General features: G+C 40.3%; 1 long non-coding RNA gene across 1 annotated transcript in view; it reads right to left on the reverse strand.

Moving 5' to 3' along the window:
* Positions 1-19,291, reverse strand: part of LOC125620846 (uncharacterized) — a 100,571-nt gene that overhangs the window by 57,079 nt on the left and 24,201 nt on the right. Inside the window, exon 4 of the long non-coding RNA XR_007352347.2 lies at positions 11,092-11,128. This is a non-coding gene — a long non-coding RNA (uncharacterized LOC125620846). The remainder of the gene's footprint in view (positions 1-11,091; positions 11,129-19,291) is intronic.

Genomic DNA, 19,291 nt, shown 5'->3' on the forward strand with positions numbered 1-19,291 from the left:
ATAAATGATCTGGAAAAGAGGGTGAATGGTAAGGTGGCAAAATTTGCAGAAGATACAAAATTATTCAAGATAGTTAAGTCCAAAGCTGACTGCAAAGAGTTGCAAGGAGATCTCATTAAACTGAGTGACAAGGTGACCAAATGGCAGATGAAATTCAATGGTGATAAGTGCAAAGTAATTCACATTGGAAAATAATAATGCCTTCTACACATATATAATCATGGTATCTAAATTAGCTGTTACCACTCAAGAAAGAGATCATGCAGTCACTGTGGATAGTTCTCTGAAAACTTCAGCTCAATGCACAGCAACGGTCAAAAAGGCTAACAGAATATTAGGAACTATTAGGAAAGCGATAGACAGTAAGGCAGAAAATATTTGCCATTTTATAAAGCCAAGGCATGTCCACACCTTGAATACTGCATGAAGTTCTGGTTACCCCATCTCAAAAAAAAAATATTAGGATTCTGAAAGGTGCAGTGAAGGGCAACAAAAGTGATTAGGGGTTTGGATCAGCTTCCATAGAAGGAGCGATTAAAAAGACTAGGACTGTTCAGCTTAGAAAAAACAACAATGGTGAAGAGGGGATATAATAGCTATAAAATCATGAAAGGTGTGTAGAAAGTAAAAAAGGAAATGTTATTTTCCTTTTCACATAATGCATGAACTAGGGTCACCTGATGCAATTAATAGTCAGCATCGTTTAAACAAATATAAGGAAGTACTTCTTCACACATGTACAGTCAACTTGTGGAACTCATTGCCATAGGATGTTGTGAAGACCAAAACTATAGTGGGGTTCAAAAAAGAATTAGATAATTTCCTGGAGGATAGGTCCATTATTGGCTATTAGCCAAGATGGTTAGGGATGAACCCCGTGCTCCTAAATCTCCACCTGCCAGAAGCTAGGACGGGGCAACAGGGGATGGCTCACTTGACAATTGTCTTGTTCTGTTCATTCCCTGTGAAGCAACTGGCACTGGCTATTGTTAGAAGACAGGATACTGGGCTAGATGCACCATTGATCTGACCCAGTATGGCCAATCTTATGTTCTTGATGCGTGGGGATTTTTATGTTTAATTCTGAACTGTTCAATGAGATGAGAATATGCTTGATATCTGTACTAAAGCACCTACGCTTTCTTCATAGAGGTGAAACACATTTAACCTTCTTCTAAGTAAATATTTAATTAGCTGTTCTGGCTGAAATTTAATCATGCAGCATCTCTGCTCTGTACAATTAAACTATGCAACAGGGTAGCAGACACCAAGACCCTAAATAGCAACACAGGATCCTTCTACAGAGTCACCCTAGGCTCAGGTTCTGAAACTCAATATTAAGGTTCAGGGTAACTACTGCTAAATCAGGCTTGCTGCTGTGTCCAGTTTTTGAGGTGGGTGAGTTTGAACAGACATGCAAGGTCTATGCGCTCTCTTGAAAATGGAGCAGGGACCCAGACCATTTAGATTTGATAGCAAAAACCAGTTTCCCAGACACCCTCTACACAAAGAGGAAATGGAAGAAATCTTGAAATGGCAGGCAAACCAACATTGCAGGAGCTGCAGCAGGGTCAGACTGTCGTTCTAAACTAAAACAAGAAGCAGAGGTTTTAATGCAACAGACCTTGTTGCAATTTATGAAGGGGCAGCAAACTCAGGTGGAAACCCCACAGGAAGAGCACAGACGGTTCCAGCAACAACAGCAAGCATTCCAGAAGCAACGGCTTCAGAGACGCATTAAATAGTTGCATCTCTAAGGCTCCCGGAAAGACGCAACTTTACCCGGTCAAAGCTAGGACTAGAGATTTTTGAATGGGTATGCACTGTCGTTCAGTGGGAGAAGATATCCTGGGCTACATGTGTAACCCCCAGTTTAAAGGGAGAGGCACAAATGGCTTTACCAGACTCTGAGTGAAGATGTGGCTTAAGATGACAAGAGTGTGAAGGCTGCTTTTCCTGACTGATTTGGGGCCTTGGCGTAATGGTACCAGTAGAGATTTAGAGACAATCTTTTTTCTTCAGGACTGGCTGATCCCTTACCAATAAAAACAATGGGCCAAATTCATTCTTGTTTGAAATCAGTAGTTACAGCAGGGATTGTAGTTATAGAATGTGCAATTTTTTGCAAGAGTAAGGGTGTCCTTGCCAAGTTCTACTTTGGGTAATTGCATTTGGCTTATGCAAGTTCCCACTTTAGTTTTAATTGGATATGAAGATTGAATATTATTTTCAGTTCCTTAATTGGTAAAGCACTTTGGACTGATTCATGATGAAAGATACTGTATAAATACAATAATTATATTATTGTTATATCAAATTTTTGCAGGGGTGTTGAAACCCATTTTGATTACAGATAGGCCAAATCATGGTGGCTTTGATTTTATTTTTGTAGAAATCTGGTCACTGATTTCTTGTGACTTTGTATTTGGATACACAGCATAAGAATATGGAGTAGCCATAAATTCCCAGCTTTTCCCTAATCCCTAATTCCCTAATCACTAGAGATATTCACACTGAAACAATCTCATTTCCTCCATGTAAATCACTCTTGACAGGCTTCAAAACTGCCAGGAGGAATTCATTTTAAAAAAGCAAAACCAATTTTAGTGCTAGAGATGGGCCTAAACCAGAAACGTCTGTCTAACAGTTCCAAATGCAACAAACTGTGGTGACTGAAACCTGGATTTGAACCATCCCTAGTTTTACGTATGCAAAACCAAAGCCTGGTTTTCCTATTATTAAACTGGGAAATTGAAGACTTTTAACTCTCCCCTTATCTAGAACTTTAGTGGCCTTGCTAAAATAAAACTCAGACACTCCAAATCTTGGGATTACTTTTCATTTTCATTAAGTCTGCTTTACACCATTCTTACACCCCTTGCCTTATGTTTTACACCCATTGCTTTTTTAACATATATCTAATAAAAGCTACCAGCTGGAGACTTTTGGACGGTTTGGTTTGGTTTGAATAAGCATCTAAAGTTTTGGATACTTACAGGATCCTATAGAGGATTGTACCACTTCCTTGGTGAACAGCATCCTCCACCATGCACCATAACCCCATCCTAAAAGCTTTGTAATGGATTTTCCCCTAGTCTTCCTCCAAACAGCCACCATAACTGACTCTCCCTTACCCATCAAAACCCCTGTCTTCCCTGGGACCTGTCAGCTGCCTCTGACACAGTCAGGTCTTCTTGAAATTTTGTCCTCCCTTGGCTTCCCTGACTCTGTCCTCTCCTGGTTTTCCTCCAGCTCCTCTACAGATCAGTCATCAGTTGCAACAATTTACCAAAGTGAGCCAACATGACAATGTCATGGGTGTATTCAAGATAATGAAGCAGAATGGTGTTCAGCGCAATGCCACCAATAGCTACCTCCTAAAGCTGATCCATCAGCCAATCAATGCCAATATTGAAATTGAATGGTAACAGAATACAGCCTTGCCAAACTCCCATGGAGACAAAAAATCATTCTATATATCTGTCACTGACTTGAACACAACTTTTTGTTCCGTTATAGAGCTCGTCTATCAATGACACAATCTTCCCAGGGATGCCAAGTCACCACATCAGAATCCACAAACTTGCTTGATGCCCTGAATCAAAGGCTTGATGGAAGTCTATAAAAAGTGCTGTGCACATCTTATTAAATTCAACCATTTTCTCAAATGCTGTCTCAAAATAAAGTTCGGGTTTGACAGAGGAACAACCAGGTCTACAGCCACACTTGAGTATCTCAGCCTTTGCCACAATATGCATCATTGATTTGATACATTAACACATTAACAATTGGAGATATTAACAATCCTCACATTCAGGCTATATCTAAATCTTGAAGAGTCTTTCTGCATAAGGAGGTGAGCAGCCCTCAGTGGTGAAAGAACAGATTAAGGACTATTTAGAAAAGCTGGACATGCACAAGTCCATGGGTCCAGATCTAATGCATCCAAGGGTGCTGAGGGAGTTGGCTGATGTGATTGTGGAGCCATTGGTCATTATCTTTGAAAATTCATGGTGTTTGGGGGAGATCCCGGACGATTGGAAAAAGGCAAATATATTGCCCATATTTTAAAAAGGGAAGAAAGAGAACCCTGGGAACTACAAACTGGTCAGCCTCACTTCAGTCCCTGGCAAAATCATGAAGCAGGTCCTCAAGAAATCCATTTTGAAGCACTTGGAGGAGAGGAAGGTGATCAGGAACAGTCAACATGGATTCACCAAGAACAAGTAATGCCTGACCAACATGATTGCCTTCTATGATGAGATAACTTGCTCTGTGGATATGGGGAAAGCGGTGATGTGATATATCTTGACTTTAGCAAAGCTTTTGAGACCATCTCCCACAGTATTCTTGTCAGCAAGTTAAAGAAGTATGGATTGGATGAATGGACTATAAGGTGGGTAGAAAGCTGGCTAGATTGTCACGCTCAATGGGTAGTGATCAACGGCTCAGTGTCTAGTTGGCAGCCGGTATCAAGTGGAGTGCCCCAGGGGTTGGTCCTGGGGCTGGTTTCGTTCAACATCTTTATTAACTATCTGGATGATGGGATTAATTGCACCCTCAGCAAGTTCACAGATGACACTGATCTGGGGGGAGAGGTAGATAAGCTGGAGGGTAGGTATAGGGTCCAGAGTGACCTAGACAAATTGGAGGATTGGACCAAAAGAAATCTGATGAGGTTTAACAAGGACACGTGCAGAGTCCTGCACTTAGGAAGGAAGAATCCCATGCACCATTACAGGCTGGGGACGGACTGGCTAAGCAGCAGTTCTGCAGAAAAGGACCTGGGGATTATAGTGGATGAGAAGCTGGATATGAGACAGCAGTGTGTCCTTGTTGCCAAGAAGGCCAACGGCATATTGGGCTGTATTAGTAGGAACATTGCCAGAAGATCTAGGGAAGTTATTATTCCCCTCTATTTGGCACTGGTAAGGCCACACCTGGAGTATTGCATCCAGTTTTGGTCCCCCCACTACAGCAGGGATGTGGACAAATTGGAGAGAGTCCAGTGGAGGGCAACAAAAATGATTGGGTGGCTGGGGCACATGACTTATGAGGAGAGGCTGAGGGAACTGGGGTTATTTAGTCTGCAGAAGAGAAGAGTGAGGGGGGATTTGATAGCAGTCTTCAAACTACCAAAAAGGATGGAGCTAGGCTGTTCTCAGCGGTGGCAGATGACAGAATAAGAATCAATGGTCTCAAGTTGCAGTGTGGGAAGTCTAGGTTGGATATTAGGAAACACTATGTCACTAGGAGGGTGGTGAAGCACTGGAATGGGTTACCTAGGAAGGTGGTGGAATCTCTATCCTTAGAGGTTTTTAAGGATCGGCTTGACAAAGCCCAGGCTAGAATGATTTCGTTGGTGTTGGTCCTACTTTGAGCAGGGGATTGAACTAGATGAACTCCTGAGGTCTCTTCTAATCCGAATATTATATGATTTTATAACATTCCTAAGATATGGCCTTTCCTGTCCATCCACAAAGATAAAACTCTTGTCCAGTCTCTCATCATCTCACATCTCAATTACCACAACATCCTTTTCTCTGGTCTTGACAAATGCTTTTCCCTGCTCCTAGCCATTCAGAATGCTGCTGCAAAAATAGTTTTCTAGCCTGTAGCTCTGACCATTTCACCCATCTCTTTGCATCTGTCCACTGGCTCCTCCTCCTGTACTGCATCAAATATTAGCTATTTGTCTTCATTTGCAAGGTCCCTCATTGCCTCTCCCCATGGGAGGCAGGTGAACTGTGGGCTTGGGGAGGCTAGTCCACAGTTGGCCAGCCTCTCCTGCCCAGGGCCCCACCCCTCCCATCCCCCTTCTCCCATCAGAACCCAGAGCCCCTCCGAAGCCCCAGAGTGCCCAGTAGGCAGGCAGGCAGCACAGCTCCCAGCCCGAGCCCCGGAGCAGCAGGTGGGCGGACAGCCAATTGCAGCTCCCAGCACAGCCGGCAGACTGTCAGTGCAGCCCCCACCACCCCGGAGTGCCAGGTGGGTTGGCAGCATGGCCCCCAGCCCTGGGTGGGCAGGCAGTGAGAGCATCAGCTCCAGCCAGCTGGAGTCCCTGGCTGCAAGCCAGTGTAGTGGCACAAACTTGCTACTGGTGGAAAAATATGCCAGCTGCAGTTTGTGCTGCTACATCTCCCCCACTAGCCCAAGCCCAGGACAAGGGCACTGGAGCCCTCCCAAAAGTGTGGGGAGGCAGGGGGCCCCATCTGAGGTGGAGGCAAAAGCAGCCCCCTGCCTGTGTCCCAGGCCTCCCACCCAGGGCAAGTGGAGGGACCAAGGCTCCCCACAACTTCCCCCGCAGCTCTCCCTGACCAGGCTCCGATGGGGAGGAGCCTCTGAGCCACAGCACAGCCAGGCCTGTCCGTGAGAGGAGAGGGCTATGGCCCCCTGACCATCCCCACCCCATTCTGGTGCCACTGACCTGGGCCCCAGCAAAGAGCTGCAGCAGAGCGTGGGGAAGCAGGAGGGTGCCTGGGGGTGGAGTGTGGGTGGGGCCACACAGGCAGTGTGGGTAGCCTGAGTCTTCCCCTGCCTTTGATACTCATCACCAATGCTTCTCTCCACCCTAGATAAACAACAAGGGGATACACTGAGTGTCCCCACCTTCACTCTTCTCCCTGACATGCAACAATGTTACCTGTGGTTCTCTTCCAAAATTCAGTGTCTTTTATACCTAGTCTCACTTTAAATGAATGAGCTTGGGTGGAGATCAGTTGTTGTCATAAATATAAAGGGAAGGGTAAACACCTTTAAAATCCCTCCTGGCCAGAGGAAAAACTCTTTCACCTGTAAAAGGTTAAGAAGCTAGGATAACCTCGCTGGCACCCGACTAAATTGACCAATGAGGAGACAAGATACTTTCAAAGCTGGAGGGGGGGGGAACAAAGTCTCTCTCTGTCTGTGCGATGCTTTTGCCGGGAACAGAAAGGAATGGAGTCTTAGAACTTAGTAAGTAATCTAGCTAGATATGCGTTAGATTCTGTTTGTTTAAATGGCTGAGAAAATAAGCTGTGCTGAATGGAATGGATATTCCTGGTTTTGTGTCTTTTTGTAACTTAAGGTTTTGCCTAGAGGGATTCTCTATGTTTTGAATCTAATTACCCTGTAAGGTATTTACCATCCTGATTTTACAGAAGTGATTCTTTTACTTTTTCTTCAATTAAAATTCTTCTTTTAAGAACCTGATTGCTTTTTGATTGTTCTTAAGATCCAAGGGTTTGGGTCTGTGTTCACCTATGCAAATTGGAGAGGATTTTTATCAAGCCTTCCCCAGGAAAGGGGTTGTAGGGTTTGGGGAGGATTTTGGGGGGAAAGACGTTTCCAAGCGGGCTCTTTCCCAGTTATATATCGGTTAGACGCTTGGTGGTGGCAGCAATAAAGTCCAAGGGAAAAAGGAAAATAGTTTGTACCTTGGGGAAGTTTTAACCTAAGCTGGTAAAAATAAGCTTAGGAGGTTTTCATGCAGGTCCCCTTATCTGTACCCTAGAGTTCAGAGTGGGGAAGGAACCTTGACAGTTGTCCTTCAGGTTAGCTAATAAACAGCGATTTATTGGGAATCAATAAAACAGTGTTTAATATTCCTCATTCTTAATTTAAGCAGAGCTAGATTTTCCCTTAAACTGAACAAGCAGTTTAGGCTTTGGTCTGCTTCTGGACCAAAAATCTGGAGGTTAGGTTCTGTTTGTCTGAAACCTTCCCCTCTCTCCCACAAACACACACTCTGGGGAGCAAGAGGATATGTGGAGAAAAAGGCTTGGTTTGGCCCATCATTAATTCTGACATACTGGAAAGCATTGTTTCCTTTGCAGGCTGTTATTTTCCAACACAACAGTAGGTGCCTGTGTCAGGACGCTGCTAATTTCAGAACTATATTTCACACCAGTACTTTTAAGAGAAAAGCAAGGAAATTAAGTACCCAAGAGACAAAAATAACTCCCTCAATCCCTTGGCAGTTTTATGCAGCTAGAAAATTTATGAGAAGTTTCTAAACCAGATGACAACTCCTTCCTCTTCAGCAAAACACATTTTTTAAGCATAATTAGAAATTTTCTTTCTGGTGCCAGGTTCCTATGGATACCTATTCATTCACCAGAATATTCTGACAAAAATGTTAATATAACACTCGCTTCAACCATAGTATATTCCATCCCATGGGAAATACAATGTATGAAATAGCATAAAAAACCTATGTTAGTGCCTTGATTTTGAATCTGCTACCTATAGAAGAGAAAATCCAGGGCATGGAATATTGGCTGAATTCCTTTTAAAAAGACACTATATCAATACCACTGTCTTCAGTATAGAATTTTGCTAGCAAAAATTCATAAGAGATTTTAGTGTATAAAGAAGTGTTGATATATGGCATCCTAATCTCACCCTGATTAGCAACATAGAACTAAATTAAATCCCTTCCTCAGAGCTATATGCAGTATTGTTGTAACCACATCAGTCTCAGGATATTAGAGACACACAGTGGGTGAGGTAATACCTTTTATTGGACCGACTCCTACTGGTGACAGAGACAAGCTTTAGAGCTTACACAGACCTGAAGAAGAGCTCTGTGAAAGCTTGTCTCTCTCACCAACAGAAGTAGGTCCACTACAAGATGTTATCTGACCCATCTGGTCTCCCAACAGAGCTAAGCAGTTGTCTGAGTTAAGACAGACAGTTTGGTATCTTAGCTCTCAGTTATCCAGGAAAGTTTTCAGGCAAATAATAAATAGGTCAAAATGATCATTTGCTCCCCAGTGCCAGAGTATACTCATACCCAATCAGGGTTGGATTTAGGGGCAGGCGACCCTGAGGTGCCAGGCTTGAGGGGCTCTGGGTGCTGTTTTTGTTGTTAGTGACAAAGGGGAAAATAGAATGTTTGAAGTAACATGTTTCAGGTATTCCGCATGTGGATTCATTTTTCATTAATCTCCTAGAATGTTCTGGACCTTTGTAGAATCTCATGGAACCTTCAAGACTTTCTGAGAACTACATTTTCCTCGAATCTCCTAGAATGTTCTCAGCCATATCCTCATGGGTATATAAGGGGCGGGGTGTTGCCAGTCAGTCAGTGAGATATAAGAATGAACTGAAGTGAAGTGAGAGCCCTGTTGTGATATTGTGAACCTTGTTTTACTGTGTAATTGTGAAAGTGTACTTGTACTTTAAGACTTGAAGAGTGTAAGTAGCGACTAATAAAGGACATATTTAATAAGACACCAGAGTTATCTATCAAACCACTTTCTATGCAACAATATAAAATAAATGCTGTTACTTCTTTTGCTATGCTTAACACATAATGTTTGATGACTTTCTAAGACTGCATCATCTTCTTTAGATTCAGTATTTCTCTTCGGAGTACTGCAAAGGATAAACATCCTCTTTTCAGCATCAACTATCAGATGGAAGATCCTCTCGGACAAGGTTACAAATCTGACCACGAAGCTGCTAAGTGACACTCGTTGGGAGAGCTGCATTGACAGCCTAAGGCCAATGAGATACCAAGTGACCAAGGTTTATGACACCCTGATGGAGCTGGCGCAGTTGAATAAAGCTGAGGCCAGAATCCAAAACAGGGCACAAAGCCTGGAAAACCAGATCACTGACTTCAAATTTCTGGTCTCAGTTGTGGTTTGGCACAATATCTTGTTACAAATAAACATTTATAAGCAAGACATTACTCAATTGATGGACATCGCAGCCGCTAGTACTTTGAGGAGAAGCTGCCTTGATTTTGTTGTGGCCTATGGAGACACTGGATTTGAAGATGTCATCACTGCTGCCAAAGAAATGGCAGAAAACTTAAGAGTTGAGCCAGTCTTCAAGGAAACTAATATTCATTGGAAGAAGAGACAGTTTTGTTACAAGGGCAGAGATGAGGTGATGGGAAGCTCAGAAGAAAAATTCAAGAGGTAGTTTTTTTGCTTGCTCGTTGACACTGCTCAAGTGTCCATCGAAGAAAGGTTCAGACAAATGAAGCAACACGAAAAGACCTGGGGTGGGGGATGTGGTATTACCTTAGTAAGCAGCCAGTGAACAGGAAAACACTCTTGAACAATTGTATGAAATTCACTGGATGCTGACACATGGGGAATGTTTGGACACCAATGATAAAGATCTCTATGTCGAATTGGGCAACATTGGTCACATTTTGCCACACAGGAAGCATTCTCCACTCCAAGTTTTCCAATTCATTCATGATGCAGAGCTGAATGACAGTTTTCCTAATGTGTGGATAGCTTTGAGGATTCTGGTCACGCTGCTAGTCACAGTCACAAATGGTGAGTGCAGCTTTTCGAGGCTCAGGCTCATTAAAACATATCTTCAATTGACAATGGCTGATAAGAAACTGACATCACTTGCTATTTTATCATTTGAAAATGCCATTGGCCAGTCTTTGATCTCTCTGGCACTGCTTCAGTTCACTAAGACAAGTGAGAAAAGCAACTTTTCAAACTAAAGGACTAGGGTTAACATTCTAAGGCTGTCACCTACTGTAACACTGTTTGATACTGGTCCACCCAATGTTGGTGCACAGTTCAATTTCTTGATGCTAGTACATTTCAGTTATTCTTAAAATTAAAAAGTTTCTATAAGCTTAGAGGAAACATTTTTTTTTTAATTTGCTTATATATTGCTTGAATAAATACAGATTTACTGACCCTAACGTGCAAATCTATTGCCTTATATGACAGGGATAAATCATGTATGTAGATCATGCATCAAAGTCATGAAATGGGTTATGAATGCAATAAAAATACTACATTCAAAGGTTTAACAAATGGAGAGAGGGATGCCGAAGACACTTCTTGCCTGGGGTGCCATTTGGTCTAGGTCTGGCCCTGTACCCAATTACTAGTACTGGACTTGGGAAAACCCATTTGGGGAAAGAACCAACACTTCCAATAAATTCCAATATTTGCTTTGTGAGACAGCGTTTCAGCAAAATTTCCTACAGCATTTCATTGGTGCCAGTACATCCTCAGAAAAGAATATCACAGAGTAGTAAGACTGCAAAGCACCCTAAGCAGCTCTGTCGACATGCAAATATGCTATATCATAGTGAAGATCACAAGTGACTAATAGAATGTTTACCTGCAGTTTGAGACTCTTGAAGCATGTTGGTCTCATCCTAAACAAACAAACACACACATCACAAAAAAGAAAACAGATCAGAGAAAAAAAATGTTTAATGCTTGTGAAGCTTAAGGAAATCTCCAACTAACAATGGTTAGGTTGAGGGCTCATTAAGTACAGTTTATGATAAATGTCTTTACAAAAAAAAAAACAAGTTAATAATGTATATATGAATTTTAAAGAGAAATATTGTAATCATTTTAGTTGTAAACTTCCCCTATGTATGTTGCCTGAAAAGAGGGAAGAAGAAAGACTGAATTTACAAGATGTGTATCCAGTGAGCCTAACCACTTTCCTATATGCTGTATCCTTCTCTCAATGTTCTGTCTATCCTTAGATTTTAAATCTCTTTAAGGTACCTGGCGCAGATAGGCCTCGACCATGTCTGGGTCTCTGGCGGTACAATACAAATTAAATATTGATTGACCCAGATTTTTAAGGAACAAATATATTTAGGCATGATGAGAAGACTCCAGGGCATGAACATCTCTCTGAAAAAATAAATCACACACATCTATCAAGACAACTTCTTATCCAGGGGGGAAAAAAGAGTCCAAGGAGTGGTGTATACCACAGAGGAATGGTACTACAGTCATGCCAACTAAATCGGCTTGGGAATTTTCCTACAAAATCTCTTTTTCTTCAGAAAATGCTCATTTTGTTGAAACCAAAACTGCTGGAAAAAGCCAATTTAGACAAATATCCCAATTTAAAAAGGCATTTGAAAAAAAGCTTTGAAATTGTCAAAATGTCCTTTTTCAACATTTTCTAAATGAATTTCTTTTGTTTTTTGGTTTGAAACTACTTAATTTTAAATTTTAGTTAATTCATACTAAGAAAGGGTTAATTTTTTTAAAAGGTCAACATTGAAAGAGTTTCAAAATTATTGAAACAAAAATATTTCAATATGATGCAGTCTGAAATTGTTTTCAAGTTATCATTTTGTAAAAAAATGTTGATTTTGAATGTTTGTCCCAATTTGGACCAGGAATATTTTTCTAAAATCTCAAGCTCTCAGGTGTGAAGAAAGCCATTTCTTGTTCCTCTCTGATGCTCACACATTTAGCTTTCCTGGATGAGCATGGACTTCACTACTGAAACAAAACAGAAATCCTTCTTAGTTCATCTAAGAGCTTCAATCCAACAGCACAGAATAAAAGATAAATTTTGCACTTTACCTACAGGAATACAATGCTTTTGTTGTATTTCATTTCAATACAATGCGGCACTTAATTCAGGGTTTATGAAAGGAAGAACAGTATTGGAAGTTAATAAAGAAAACAAGAAGTGCTATGCAACATAAGTGAGTGCCATGTAGCAGCTCTTCAATCAGTGGGTGGATTGGTGTCAGTTCACAGATATAAAAATAATAAAAAACTGCAACCTCGACTGCCAGAAGCACTGATGTCAACAACTCTTCCACAGAGGCTTTGCAGCCTGTGGCAACAGACTTATTCTTCTGGAACAAGAACACTGTAACAGAGTTCTTCTCTGAATATAGCAAAATGTCCAAACTGGAGGAAATAACTGACTGCATAATTAATCAACTAAAGTCCATTGACAATTCTCATTTGTCTACTGCAGCTTTTGCTTATTTTCCAAAGACTGATTTCAAACACATCACCAGCTTTCCTCAGAATTGGAAAAAGCAATGACAATTTAAAAGCAGTTCTAAAAAATGCCAGGAGACCCCAAGAGCATAATTAGAATATCAGTCAACCCTTCGGCACATAGCACTTCACCAGCAGAATTCTTTATGGGAAGAAGGTTTTGTATTTTATTACCTGTGGATTCAAAACAGCTTCAGCCTCAGGGGCAGACAATTAGAATATCTAATTCTCTGGTAATATGGCAAGGTTAATGGTCCAGCAATAGTCACAATTCCATCTGGTCAGGAATTTTTTGACAAAACTTTTTTCTTGATAGAACTGAATCTTTTCTTTGAAATTTATTGGTTTTAATTCAACTTTGGTCAGGAAGGTTTCTCATGTCCAGGTTGAAAATTCCAAATGAGAAAAAAAGACTCCACAATAGCCTGGTGGCTTGGGCACTGATGTGGGAGACCCAGGTTCAAGTCCCTCATTCAGATGGGGGACTCGAACTGAGGTCTCTCAGATCCCACATCAGTGCCCTGCCCAGCTGGCTATTTTGGGGTGCATTTGCCTCTTCTTTTTTTCCATGACAGTCTCATGACAGTCCAATGTGAAACAAAAGCAAATTTGAAAACTTTTAGTTTTTTTGTGAAATGGAATTTTTGTTTTCCAGACAGCCCTATTCCCAATGTATGACTCAGCTGAAATCAAAGTAAAGTAAATCAAACCCAAAGAAATATAGAGTGAATCTCTGGATGACTGCAAACCTTTCTGTAGAATTATAAACATGCAGTTGTTAAGTCCAATTAGAACAGTGTTTCTCAAATCAGAGAATCATTGGGGTAGGAAGGACCATAAAGGTCATCTAGTTTACCCCCCTGCCAAAATGCAGGATTTGTTGTGGCTAAACCATCCAAGACAGGTGGCAATCCAGCCTCCTTGTTGAAAACCTCCAGTGAAGGAGCTTCCACAGCCTCCCACACAGTCTGTTCCATTGCCCTACTGTTCTTACCATTAAGAAGATTTTCCTGAGATTTAATCTAAATCTCCTCTGTTGTGATTTGAACCCACTGCCTCTTGTCCTGCCCTCTGTGGAAAGAGAGAACAACTTTCCTCCATCTGGTTTATGCCAGCCTTTCAAGTATTTGAAAACCGCTATCATGTCCTCCATTAATCTCCTCTTTTCCAAACTAAACATACCCAGTTCCCTCAGCCTTTGCTCATATGGCTTGCATTCCATCCCTTTGATCATCTTTGCCGCTTGCCTCTGGATCCTTTCCACTTTCTCTACACCCTTTCTATACATTGGTGACTAAAATTGGACACACCACTCCAGCTGAGGCCTAACCAGTGCCAAGTAGAGCAGTACTATCACCTCTTGTGACTTGCATGGTTAGCAAAGTTATCATTTTAAGCTCCCAGGCTCCTGTTTTGAAGGTGTTGGGAAAGTTTCCTCTGAGGAAGGGCAGTAAGAGGTTAGATATGCAATGATCATTTTGTGCAAAGTGTTCACTCACAGGTGCTATGGTGTTTTTATCTTTTATCCTTTTTCTGTGTGAGTTCACTTGAGGGTGCTCTTCTCAATGGTATCAGATGACAGAACGAGGAGTAATGGTCTCAAGTTGCAGTGGGGGAGGTTTAGATTGGATATTAGGAAAAACTTTTTCACTATGAGGGTGGTGAAACACTGGAATGCGTTACCTAGGGAGGTGGTAGAATCTCCTTCCTTAGAGGTTTTTAAGGTCAGGCTTGACAAAGCCCTGGCTGGGATGATTTAACTGGGAATTGGTCCTGCTTTGAGCAGGGGGTTGGACTAGATGACCTTCTGGGGTCCCTTCCAACCCTTATATTCTATGATTCTATGATTCTATGAATGAACTCACAAAAATTTTCACCTGCAACTTTTTTTCTCCAGTGAAAATGAAGGTTTGGAAACACGGAAATGTTTTATGAATTCATGTCAGCTTCACCAAATTATTTAGGTTGGAAGCTAACAACGACGACAAAAAATTCAGAAATAAAAAATCAAAATTTCAAAAAGTGAAAAGTTTCAACTTTTCCAGTTAGAAACTTTTTGTTTCAAAATTGTATTTCTTTTTTACAAAAAAATAATCCTCCTGGAGCAACAGGGATTCTTCATCCCCTTTTCTCCAGGCCGTGTGGGTTCACTGCAGCAGCGTCCTCTTCCCTGTTCCCAGGCTGTGGGAGAAGCTCCAGGGCGCTTCACTCCATTCCCACTTTCCAGGCCTGGTGTTGCAGGAAAGGCGAGGAGCGGAGCAGAGAGCTGACTGAGTCACTGTTTGCAGGAAAATAGGAGGGAACGGAGCCACTGATCTCTGCTGGGCTCTTTCCCTCCCCTCCTGTGAGAATGGTTTGGCTGTTCCCACTCCCACTCCACTACCCCCAAACTCCTCTGACTTCTGAGGGAACAGGGAGAGCTCTGCTGGCTTCTTCCAGCAGCCCTGATTGGTTGCTCCAAGCAGGGCTGAAATTCCCAGTGTCCTAGAGCTTTATGCCTTGTGGTAAGATTGGCTCCTGCCTCCACCAAGCTCTGTTTATTTTTCATTTAACTTAAACGCAGATTTAAAAAAAATAAATCTATATGAAATAAAATTTGAACTTATGATAATCTATGTTAAGGCCTAAACATACCAAATCTAATAAATTAATTTAAAATTATTAAGTGGCACATGTTTATCACCAAGTTTTAAATAAAGTAAGAGCATTGCACTTTTGGAGGTCACTAGCTAAGAACCTAAAACCAGAGTTTGTTTATGTACTAAACCAGCTTTTGACAGCTGTAACCTCTTCTGCAGGTGCAGTGAGAATATTTTCTTCATTTCAGGTTATTTGACTAGTTCAGTTCAATGAATAGTTCATTCAAAGTTAAGAAACCAAGGGGAAAAAGCAGGAAAGCTTGTTTTTCTCTTCTGAATAAAAAGTCAGTGTAAGTTCTAAGATATTGAAGTACGTGGTGACCATAAAAAGAAGGTTTGTTCACTAACTACAGATAACACATCCTTTGTTTTAAAAAAAAAAATCAAAAAGTTTTAAATGCAAAACATGTTTTGATAAACGTTCTGATAAATCTGTTTTCTTATGTATCAGCACATTTACTAATCAAAATGCACAAAAACAAAATTTTAATTTGCTTTAATACCCAAATACAGCTTGATACAAATCACAAGTAAAAATTTAACCACTTAGTAAATAAGAGATACATTATTTACCATTTTCTAACATAATATAATATGAAAACTAAGAATCTGAATAGATGTAAGATAAACTGTATAATTGCTTAAATAAATGTATATAGATATAGTGTATCCTCCTGGTTAGCAAAAAGAAGTACCAAATTTACTGTAAATGCTGTATTTCATTGCAAATGAACATGTTTTAATGGTTACCAACCAATGAGAATCAACCTTTCTTTAGAAAGCTAACTAAAAAACGTACAAATGCCGAACAAGATTTAAATGAAGGTTTCCTGCTTAATAATTTAAATTAGGATTAAAATCAGTTATTTAAAATTGCTTAGATTCCATTCACTTTGTTTCATGAATGGATCAATATGGCATAATCTGGCCCAACAGTATTTGTTCCCCTACTGTTCTCAATATAAAGTAGAATGTTTTGGGCTTAAATCCAAAAGATGGTTCTAATTTTTAGCCATTTTCTTTATTTTACACTTCAGTTTAAGCCAGGGGTATGTGTACCTGTTGGGGTGCGCACAGATCTTCCAGGGGGTATGTCAATTCATCTAATTTTACAACAGACTACATGAAAAGCACTAGCGAAGTCAGTACAAACCAAAATTTCATCAGACAATAACTTTTTATACTGCTCTGTATACTATATCAGTATTTCATAACTGGGAGGTCATGATTTATTTTATAATTATATGGTAAAAATAAGAAAGTAAGCAATTTTTCAGTAATAGTTGGCTGTGACACTTTTGTATTTTTATGTCTGATTTTGTAAGCAAGTAGTTTTTAAATGAGGTGAAACTTGGGGCAAGCAAGACAAATTGGCCTCATGGAAGTGGTAGAGTAGTTGGGAAAGGTTGAGAACCATTGGTCCAAGCTACTGAAGGGAGAGAAAACAGGATATAGTTGAACCAAGATTTATATTATCTCATTCACTCTACATTGTTACACTTCAGAGTGGCTCTTTTCCCATGCATTGATTAATGGAGTTTGCGGGGACTTATTTTTTCTTTGTTCAGAAAGAACTTGTGTATGAAGAAGATCTCCAGTCAGATGCCTCAAAAATATATCTGATATCAGTGTCTCTCATAGCAAAAAGAAAAGGAGCACTTGTGGCACCTTAGAGACTAACCAATTTATTTGAGCATAAGCTTTCGTGAGCTACAGCTCACTTCATCGGATGCATCACTTCATTGGATGTAGCTCACGAAAGCTTATGCTCAAATAAATTGGTTAGTCTCTAAGGTGCCACAAGTACTCCTTTTCTTTTTGCGAATACAGACTAACACGGCTGTTACTCTGAAACCTCTCTTATAGCAATACATCAACAGCTGGAAATGATAGAAAATACTCTTAAAAACTCGCAGGTTTATGTGACGGATCAAAGCAAGATGGTCCTTGTACAACTTTACATCCTTTGATGGAATCTGTCTTCCAGATAAAATATTACCTGTCTCTGCAAACTCTTAAATGCAGTAAAATTGGCTTTTCTAAAACAAAAGTGTTATCACATGATCAGCCTGTCTAGAGACCTTATTATAGTTGAGATCTGAAAATGTCAATGGGAAAAAAATACACACACATTCTATGGTCTTTTTTTAAACCAACACAGGCTCAGAGAAAACCATTGAAATCTGAATTTGCTTAATTAGGAACCAGTATAATTGTATTAACATTAGAACTGATAGAATAATCAAATTTTAAGACAAAAAACATCCTTTCTTGCAGGTGGTGTGGGCCAAAAAAAAATTGCCTCTTTTTGATGAGGTCTAATTATTATTCTTTCCTGCAAAACTTTGATCACTAATTCAAATAAATTTGTTTTTCATAATTTTACTTGACCCGTTCTTGTTTTTCTTTTTGTATTTGTATTCCAGCATGTAGTATTATATTGTCACTTAACCTCTCATTGGATCAGTTTCCCCATATATAAAGTGGGGATATCAACAATAATAAAGGGCTTTCAGATCAATATATGAAAAATGTCAGAAGAACTAAATTAATAATTAACTTTGTGCAAATTTATTGTGTGTTAGTTGTTGCTCAATTTTTCACCATATAAAAGAAATAGCTGTCTGATCTTGCCTTTTCGTCCTGATGTTTTTTGGAAATGAACTTTATACTAATTGATTCTTTTAAAAATGTTATTTACATGTATTGCTGTTCTGGATTGTAATGTGTTATTCTACCAATCAGCTATCAGAACAACATATGTTTTGATAGTATATACCCAATCCCCACTTCCTATGATTGCAGAAAGTCAGTCTTGAGGATGATATTCTGATCCTAACAGAGTCCCTTCTCCAAGTTGCTTGCTTTTGATACCTGTGACACATTGCCTACAGTTGTAAAAGTAAGGCTAGTTGTATATGCTGAATAGTTTTCTGATTGCAGCAGTATTAGTTAGTAAATAGGGCATATGCTCTGGATCTAAACTGTAACTGAGATAATAATCTGGGACATTACAGTAATCTTCCTCCATGATTTCCAGCATGCAGGATCTAAAACAATACGAATTGACTTTTGGCATCCGCTAACTACCCACAGTTAGTGAGACAATATGGCAAAATATATGTTCCCTATTTTGTACCAAAGAAAGATTTCATGCTTGGGCAACAAAACTATCAATCCAGAAAGAAAGAGAGAGAGAGAGAGAGAGTAAATATAGAACTAGAACCAGAAACTCTGGAGTTCTAATCCTGGGTTTCATCCTTGTGTTGCCTTTGACAAGTCAATGAAGAAAATCTTTGCAGACAGTCTATCTGCAAAATGGGGATAATATTTACCTACTCCACAGGGGTGTTGTGAAGATTAGCTAGTTTGCAGGATTCCTGCAGGCAAGGAGAGTACAGTGAGTGCACAGCACACAACTTTGTTTTCTGGGGCTTTTCTCTATGGCAGCATACAGAGAACGGACAGAGGGAAGCCAAAGGCAGGCTGAGGGAAGGACAGATCTGGCAAATTCCCCACAGCACGGATCCTTCTGTCCTACCCCGCTCTGGGGAAGCCACGTGAAGCAGCTTCAGAGCTTGCTCTAGCCAATGGTGTAGATTGGAGCTGCTGTGTGGAAGCTACAGTCACTGTTGGCTTGAGTTGGGGGGTGGTATTCTCATTTTCACATCCACCCAGCACCCAACTGGACTATTCAGGCTAGATAGACTTTAGATGGAGGATTTGTGTCCAGTAGAGAAAACATACTCTCATTGGAGTCAATGGGAGTTTTGCCACTGAGTTCAATGAGACTCACATTTGAATCTACTTTCTTTTTACGATTTTGTTTTAAAGATTAGAAATCCCTGTCTTAATTTTACCACTAGGGTCATGCTCAGACTATAATTATACTCTATGGACTATACCTTT

This window comes from Caretta caretta, chromosome 1, assembly GCF_965140235.1.
Source record: "Caretta caretta isolate rCarCar2 chromosome 1, rCarCar1.hap1, whole genome shotgun sequence".
In the NCBI taxonomy this organism is placed as follows: domain Eukaryota; kingdom Metazoa; phylum Chordata; order Testudines; family Cheloniidae; genus Caretta; species Caretta caretta.